The sequence below is a fragment of the Podarcis bocagei genome (genome assembly GCF_964188305.1).
Source record: "Podarcis bocagei genome assembly, chromosome: 1".
Classification (NCBI taxonomy): Eukaryota; Metazoa; Chordata; class Lepidosauria; order Squamata; family Lacertidae; genus Podarcis; species Podarcis bocagei.
In genome coordinates, this window is record NC_138125.1 from 101,287,015 (window position 1) to 101,296,203 (window position 9,189).

Consider the following 9,189-nt stretch of genomic DNA (forward strand, 5'->3'; position numbering starts at 1 on the left):
CTGGGCAACAAAGTTAGGGAGAATTAGATGCAGTTCTCACAACTGCGCTTTCCATGCAGAGGCAGCGCTAGTGAGCAAGAGGATGTATCAACTTCCCTTTATACACCTCCTTTTTTCCCTTTGGGCACTGTGCTGGTGGTAGTTGAATGTACCATCTTGAGAAGGGGTGGATGATCACCAAGGGAACAAAGGCATCTTTCAACCTCTGTCTCTGCCTACACAATGCCATGGTACCCAGTTCTCCACATGTGGAGCCCAGAGGGTGAGAGGAAGAGCAAGCTGATGGAAGTCGCAGTGCTTCTGTAGAGCAACTTTGCCGGCTTTACTTCTCCCCACTATGCCAACCAATGAGGCAGAGGAAGGCGGAAAGAGAGGTGTCTGCCTCTGATGCCGAACTTGCCAGTGAGAAAGCGGAGACATGCCCGACTGCTGTTGCTCTGCAGAAGTAGCTAAGTTCCTCTGTGGAGCTTGAGACATTACTTAGAGTAAACCCACTGGAATAAATGGGCATGACTAACTTCAATCTATTGATTTCATTGAGTCTACTCTGAGAATGAATGAGTTGGGTGCAATCCAGAATCTGCATAGATTTTCTAGAAAAGTTTTATGAACAGCATATTTGCCAACTCCTATCTAAGCTCAGCCAGTATCTTAAAAAGCAGAGACATCACCTTGCCAACAAAGGTTCGAATAGTTAAAGCCATGGTTTTCCCAGTAGTGATGTATGGAAGTGAGAGCTGGACCATAAAGAAGGCTGATCGCCGAAGAATTGATGCTTTTGAATTATGGTGCTGGAGGAGACTCTTGAGAGTCCCATGGACTGCAAGAAGATCAAACGTATCCATTCTTCAGGAAATCAGCCCTGAGTGCTCACTGGAAGGACAGATCCTGAAGCTGAGACTCCAATACTTTGGCCACCTCATGAGAAGAGAAGACTCCCTGGAAAAGACCCTGATGTTGGGAAGGATGGAGGGCACAAGGAGAAGGGGACGACAGAGGACGAGATGGTTGGACGGTGTTCTCGAAGCTACAAACATGAGTCTGACCAAACTGCGGGAGGCAGTGGAAGACAGAAGTGCCTGGCGTGCTCTGGTCCATGGGGTCACGAAGAGTCGGACACGACTAAACGACTAAACAACAACAACATCTAAGCTCAGCATCCTTGTGGATTTTCAATTAGAATTTAACCTTTTCTACATCTGTTTCTCAGAGGAATCATTTTAAATATATACCGTATTTTTCGCCCCATAAGACGCACTTTTTCCCCTCCAAAAATGAAGGGAAAATCTGGGTGCGTCTTATGGGGCGAATGCAGGCTTTCGCTGAAGCTTGAAGAGCGAGAGGGGTCGGTGCGCACCGACCCCTCTCGCTCTCCAGGCTTCAGGAAGATATCCGCAGCCCAGGCAGCCCTGTGGGAGGTCCCACAGGGCTGCCTAGGCTGCGGATAGCAGCCTGCTTCTCGCAGCGTCGAGCGCCCTGAAGGCAGAGCGCCCGACGCTTCGGGAACCATTCCGCAGCCCAGGCAGCCCTGTGGGAGGTCCCACAGGGCTGCCTAGGCTGCGGATAGCAGCCTGCTTCTCGCAGCGTCGAGCGCCCTGAAGGCAGAGCGCCCGACGCTTCGGGAACAATTCCGCCGCCCAGGCAGCCCTGTGGGAGGTCCCACAGGGCTGCCTAGGCTGCGGATAGCAGCCTGCTTCTCGCAGCGTCGAGCGCCCTGAAGGCAGAGCGCCCGACGCTTCGGGAACCATTCCGCAGCCCAGGCAGCCCTGTGGGAGGTCCCACAGGGCTGCCTAGGCTGCGGATAGCAGCCTGCTTCTCGCAGCGCCGAGCGCCCTGAAGGCAGAGCGCCCGACGCTTCGGGAACCATTCCGCAGCCCAGGCAGCCCTGTGGGACCTCCCACAGGGCTGCCTAGGCTGCGGATAGCAGCCTGCTTCTCGCAGCGTCGAGCGCCCTGAAGGCAGAGCGCCCGACGCTTCGGGAACCATTCCGCAGCCCAGGCAGCCCTGTGGGAGGTCCCACAGGGCTGCCTAGGCTGCGGATAGCAGCCTGCTTCTCGCAGCGTCGAGCGCCCTGAAGGCAGAGCGCCCGACGCTTCGGGAACAATTCCGCCGCCCAGGCAGCCCTGTGGGAGGTCCCACAGGGCTGCCTAGGCTGCGGATAGCAGCCTGCTTCTCGCAGCGTCGAGCGCCCTGAAGGCAGAGCGCCCGACGCTTCGGGAACCATTCCGCAGCCCAGGCAGCCCTGTGGGAGGTCCCACAGGGCTGCCTAGGCTGCGGATAGCAGCCTGCTTCTCGCAGCGTCGAGCGCCCTGAAGGCAGAGCGCCCGACGCTTCGGGAACCATTCCGCAGCCCAGGCAGCCCTGTGGGAGGTCCCACAGGGCTGCCTAGGCTGCGGATAGCAGCCTGCTTCTCGCAGCGTCGAGCGCCCTGAAGGCAGAGCGCCCGACGCTTCGGGAACCATTCCGCCGCCCAGGCAGCCCTGTGGGAGGTCCCACAGGGCTGCCTAGGCTGCGGATAGCAGCCTGCTTCTCGCAGCGTCGAGCGCCCTGAAGGCAGAGCGCCCGACGCTTCGGGAACCATTCCGCAGCCCAGGCAGCCCTGTGGGAGGTCCCACAGGGCTGCCTAGGCTGCGGGTAGCAGCCTGCTTCTCGCAGCGTCGAGCGCCCTGAAGGCAGAGCGCCCGACGCTTCGGGAACAATTCCGCCGCCCAGGCAGCCCTGTGGGAGGACCCGCAGGGATGTCTAGGCTGCGGATAGCAGCCTGCTTCTCGGAGCGTCGGGCGCCCTGAAGGCAGGGTGCGCAAGGCTTGGGGCGGCAGCGGACTGCTTGCGCGCACCTAGAAGCTTGGGGCGTGCTGAGGTCAGCGCGCCCCAAGCTTCTGCATGCCGGCAAGCAGTCCGCTGCCGCCCCAAGCCTCCCGCACCCGGCAGGAGGTCCCGCCGGGTGCGCAAGGCTTGGGGCGGCAGCGGACTGCTTGCCGGCATGCAGAAGCTTGGGGCGCGCTGACCTCAGCACGCCCCAAGCTTCTGGATTAGCGCAGGGGTCCGCTAGCCCTGGGAGAGGCGCCGGCTCTCCCACGCTAGCGGAGACCTTGCCGGCACGCAGAAGCTTGGGGCGCGCTGAGCTCCGCACGCCCCAAGCTCCTGGTGTAGCACAGCGCACCTGGGGGGGAAATAAAATTTTTTTCCTTCATTTCCCCCCCTAAAATCTAGGTGCGTCTTATGGGCCGGTGCGTCTTATGGGGCGAAAAATACGGTATATATATTTGTATAGGGCAAGTGAATTGGACCAGTATCTTATGTGCTTTCACAGATACCTTCTTTATTTTAAGTCTGTTATGTAGAATGAAAAATGTTCCTAGACCAGGGCAGTTCACAGGTTGCCCTGCTTCAATTAGACTCTGGAGGTATTCTAAACAAAAAATAGCTGTCACCTAAGGTAAATTGTGTTCTCTCTAATCAAGAATGTATTTTTGGTCTCTAAAGCATTTTTTCAAGAACACTTAAATACCTTTCCAGTGTTGGTGCAGACAAGGAGAAAATCAGAGGGAATCATATACACAAATTGTTTCTGCAAGGAAATGTATTACCTCAGTAGAAGACAAGTGAATTAATATGGGACTAGATTAAGCAAGAGTTAGTTTTGCCTTAAGAAGTATGTGCAAGTACATTAATATAACAAGAAGGGAAGGCAACCCTGAACAGAATCTTTAAAGAAAAACGGGATCTGTAAGTTTGCATTGTGATGTGCAGCCACCTGTCAGCACATCAGAGACAAGGAATGATGGGCAAAGAATATGAGTGAGTCTGATATAACTGTGCAGAACATTCATTTGGACAGGACCTTCTTTAAATAGATCAATGTTACGTCTTGCCAACTTAATTACTTGCGTCTAGTCTGGTGGCTGCATTGCCTAAAACCAATTGTACATATTTATTCCTCCTAAGTCCTAGTTTACTTGCTTTACCATGTAACCATTAATGCATTTATTAAGTATTGGTAATAAAAGCATCAATGAGTTTTTCCTCATTTAGAATGTTTATGGAGCGTAGGAATCCTTATATAACAGGGAGATATATATATATATATAATTTTAGATTGTCCAAAAGAATACATATTACTGATGTTGCACTGGTGCAGAAAATAAAGCTTCACACTTAAAATTTAATACCCTTTCCAGATTGCACCATAATCCATCTAGGGCAGCATTTTCCCCCAACTTTGGACAGCCAGCTGCTTCTGGGAAACTTATTTATCTAGAGGAATGTTTAATCCACCATTCAAATAATTTCCATTACTGCTTATAATGCAAGACCAACATTTTTAAAAGCAGCAATCAAAACATAAAAGACATCTGATTCTAAAAGTAACAGAGAAGCATAACATCATCACCAGAGCTAAAATTAATTCACATTGCAATCGTATGTTTAGGATTGTTCACTTAGAAGAAATGCCCATTCTGATCAATGGTGCTTACTGCAAAGTAAGTATACATTGGATTGCAGCCTAAATTTAAAGTTAAAATGCGGGGGGGGGGGGGGGTTATTTCTTTGCTTGGCAAAAAAAATGACATCAAGGTAGGCACTAGGCAAGTCTCTGTATATGTTTTCTGCAGTACCGCCCTGCTAAGAAGATCACCTTCTTAGTAGCCAGCCAATGTATTTCAAATCCAAGAGGATGGCCTCTGTTGAAGACCTTAGCTGTATATGAGATACATGTAGACAGAGGGGCTGCTTCAGGTAACCTGGTCACGAGGTGTGAAGAGCTTTAAAGGTCAAACTAGAATAACAACAACAACAACAACAGCAACAATTTATTTATACCCCACCCACCTGGCTGGGTTTCCCCAGCCACTCTGGGCAGTTCCCAACAGATTAATAATAATAATAATAATAATAATAATAATAATAATAATAATTAATAAAGTGATAAAACATCAAACATTAAAAACTTCCCTGAACAGGGAATTGAGCTTAGAAATTAACAAGGAGCAAGTACAGTCAGCAAAACACCAGTGTAATATGATCGTAACTCCTGGTCCCAGTTATCTATTTAACCAATATGGTTTGAATTAAATTGTTTCTAAATCATCTTCAAAAGTATGCACACTTAAAATCTGGGCTTTTTTTCAGTGGGAAGTCACCAAAACTAAGCTCCAAAACCTCTCAGGTGGGTGCCATTGCCATTCTAAGAGAATAAATCTGAATCCTCATGAGAAGTATTATTATATTATTTTCAGAAGTCATACTTTTCATACATTATTATTTGTAGGATTTATTTCTAAGCTAAAGAGCTTTAGAAAGTGGCTGTAGAGAATGTGTAATGTGGGTGCCAAATATACACAGTGGTACTTCAGGTTACCTACGCTTCAGGTTACAGACTCTGCTAATCCAGAAATAGTACCTTGGGTTAAGAACTTTGCTTCAGGATGAGAACAGAAATCGTGTGGCAGCAGGAGGCCCCATTAGCTAAAGTGGTACCTCAGGTTAAGAACAGTTTCAGGTTAAGAACAGACCTCCGGAACGAATTAAGTACTTAACCCAAGGTACCACAACTCCAGGCACGCCTGGAAGAAGCGGACCATTTGGATCCCTTCCAGTCGGGATTCAGGCCTCATCATGGGACTGAAACTGCCTTGGTCGCACTGGTTGATGATCTCCGGCGGTCTAGGGACAAAGGTGAGAGCTGTTTCCTAGTTCTGCTGGATCTCTCAGCGGCGTTCGATACCATCGACCATAGCATCCTTCTGGACCGTCTTGAGGGGCTGGGAGCTGGGGGCACTGTTATACAGTGGTTCCGCTCCTTCCTCCTGGGCCGTGTTCAGAAAGTGGTGGTGGGGGATGAGTGTTCAGACCCCTGGGCTCTCACTTGTGGGGTGCCTCAGGGTTCTGTCCTCTCCCCCATGCTTTTCAACATCTACATGCGGCCGCTGGGAGAGATCATCAGGAGGTTTGGGCTGGGTGTTCATCAGTATGCGGATGATACCCAGCTCTACCTCTCTTTTAAATCAGAACCAGTGAAGGCGGTGAAGGTCCTGTGTGAGTGTCTGGAGGCGGTTGGAGGATGGATGGCGGCTAACAGATTAAGGTTGAATCCTGACAAGACAGAAGTACTGTTTTTGGGGGACAGGAGGCGGGCAGTTGTGGAGGATTCCCTGGTCCTGAATGGGGTAACTGTGCCCCTGAAGGACCAGGTGCGCAGCCTGGGAGTCATTTTGGACTCACAGCTGTCCATGGAGGCACAGGTCAAATCTGTGTCCAGGGCAGCTGTTTACCAGCTCCATCTGGTACGTAGGCTGAGACCCTATCTGCCTGCGGACTGTCTCGCCAGAGTGGTGCATGCTCTGGTTATCTCCCGCCTGGACTACTGCAATGCACTCTACGTGGGGCTACCTTTGAAGGTGACTCGGAAACTACAACTAATCCAGAATGCGACAGCTAGACTGGTGACTGGGAGCGGCTGCCGAGACCATATAACACCGGTCTTGAAAGACCTGCATTGGCTCCCAGTACGTTTCCGAGCACAATTCAAAGTGTTGGTGCTGACCTTTAAAGCCCTAAACGGCCTCAGTCCAGTATACCTGAAGGAGCGTCTCCACCCCCATCATTCTGCCCAGACGCTGAGGTCCAGCGCTGAGGGCCTTCTGGCGGTTCCCTCATTGCGAGAAGCAAAGCTACAGGGAACCAGGCAGAGGGCCTTCTCGGTAGTGGCGCCCGCCCTGTGGAACGCCCTTCCAGCAGATGTCAAAGCGATAAACAACTACCTGACATTCAGAAGACATCTTAAGGCAGCCCTGTTCAGGGAAGTTTTTAACGTGTGATATTTTATTGTATTTTTGGTTTTTATGGAAGCCGCCCAGAGTGGCTGGGGAGGCCCAGCCAGATGGGCGGGGTATAAATAATAAATTATTATTATTATTATTATTATATAAGCTAATTATCGGATTAAGGAGAGGCTGTTCTCCACCAGTGGAAAAACCAGTAAGGGTTAATTCACTATGGCAAAATAGATCCTGGACCAGTGCTGTCACAAAGTGTCCCCACTTCTTGCTGTGTATAAGGAGGAAAGTAAACAATATACACCTCTTTCTTATTACCCTGTCTTTGGCAACATATGCATATGTCCACATGTGCCTCGAAAACAGTTAAGTCAAAGCCAGCAACATATAACTATCTGCTACAGCTTAGCAAATCCTGGGAGCACGTTATTGGTTTTGTTCATTGGAAAGTGCCTCTGACCAAAGAAACAGTGTACCTGAGCGCTGGCTCAGTGATAAACCATAATTGCCACCGTTGTAGCTCCATAATTAGTGCCAATTCTTATAGCTTCAAATGGCAATCTCGTTAAGTCTGAAAACAGAAGATTAATTTGATGTATGCAAGAATAGAGAAATGGCAACATCTACAATTCTCTTACAATTGATGATGTTAGATTATGTGCATAATCCCTGTGCTTCCAGGGGAAAGAGATCCTAGTCAATGTGTACTGATTTAGGGTAGGATAGCTGTAAATAGACGCAGTTGGAAAAAGACAGCATTGATAGTACATATATATATAGGTGTGTGGCAAGGAAATGAATTTGTGAGGGACCTTGACTATGGGTAGTCAAGAGGAGATGCACCTTTCCTGTGATATGAATCATATGATTAATAAGTCTTTAGAATAACTGTATCTGTGGCTATCTTACTAATTCTGTTTAGTGGGTAGCTATTGTTATAAACAGCTAGGCCTCTGTGTTGGAATTCCCAGGCATTCCAAAGAATATCTCATCTTTCTTTTTTTAAAAAAGTTATTAATTGTACATATTCATTATGGATGTTTTTAATGTTTTGATGAAATTATTTCATTGTATACATATCTTAATTATGTGTTGATATATTTTTAGAATTTATTTCACATTTGTAAACTGCTTAGGAGTCATTTCAGCAAGTAAACAGTATATAAATTAATATAACAAGAACAACAGCATTTGTTTGACCTAAGATGCTGTAATTGTTATGACACATGCAAAAGAAGGCCATAACAAATTATTGTTAAAATACAGCATTGTCTTTTGCTTTATTCTTGAATATAGCCAGGAGCAAGGCTTCAAAGCATTCCCAGGATCTTTCCTATATCCAGTGATGTTAGAAATGGCATCCTTAGATCCTTTCTTCTATATTGGTATGTCCCCCTGTTCATGTGCCTCCTTCACTGCTATTATGTCAGGCATTAAAAGAGATATACCTATAGCCCGACACAATACATTCTTTCAGGGCACATTATTTTCACAGCACTCCACTGAACAAATATCATAGGTCCAGCATGAACCTTATATTTGAAATATTGATCTGCCATTTTTAGTAGCAATTTCCAATGGTTTTGGAAACCACTCACCTTTCATCCTGAAGCTACAAAACACTCCTTAGGGAGTTGGAATCTGTATGTTTGGAACATGGGGTGAGGAATCTAATTCACTTTGGGCCAACTTATGTGCATACAGGCCTTGACTGTATGATTGATTTCTGACTTTTACCTGAGCTATTAATAGCAATATGAAATTCAATTTCCCTGATGTATTTTATACATGTAGACCCTAATCAAATGTGGAGGGTTGGGGATGTTGAAGTCTGCTCAAGTGCACTGAAAGCACAGCTTGGGAAGGCATGCTCATGCTCTCCATATATATGGGATGGATGCGATACAGGTATTTATCAACTTGACCTAATGTAGAATAATTTCCCCCTTTTCATTTCCCAGCAAACTTCCATATTCAAGAAGACAGGGATCCTGTTTGAAACAAATTTAAATGTAGTTCCTCGTTTTATTTTTATTTTATTTGTTTAAGATACCAGTGAATTCTTGAGAGCTACAACTGTCTTGCAAATACCACAAATTGCAGGACTGTAATAAGAATGTCCATCTCCAACAAGAAACTTAATTACTCCACAGGCTTCATGCAACTAAGCTGAGGAACACACCATACATGTACTGTTTTCTTTCTTAAACAGAGAAAACACTAAGACTGAATTTCATTTTTATATTCAACTGGTATTTCCCTACATTGTTGTTTTCATTTCAAAGGAAAATAGTAATAATATGTTACATATACATCATGAGATACCTATACCCTTTCATGCAACTCCATTTCTCTTAAGAGCATTGAAGGTTTTTTGTTTTGTTTTTTTAAAAATAAAAATAAAAATTTG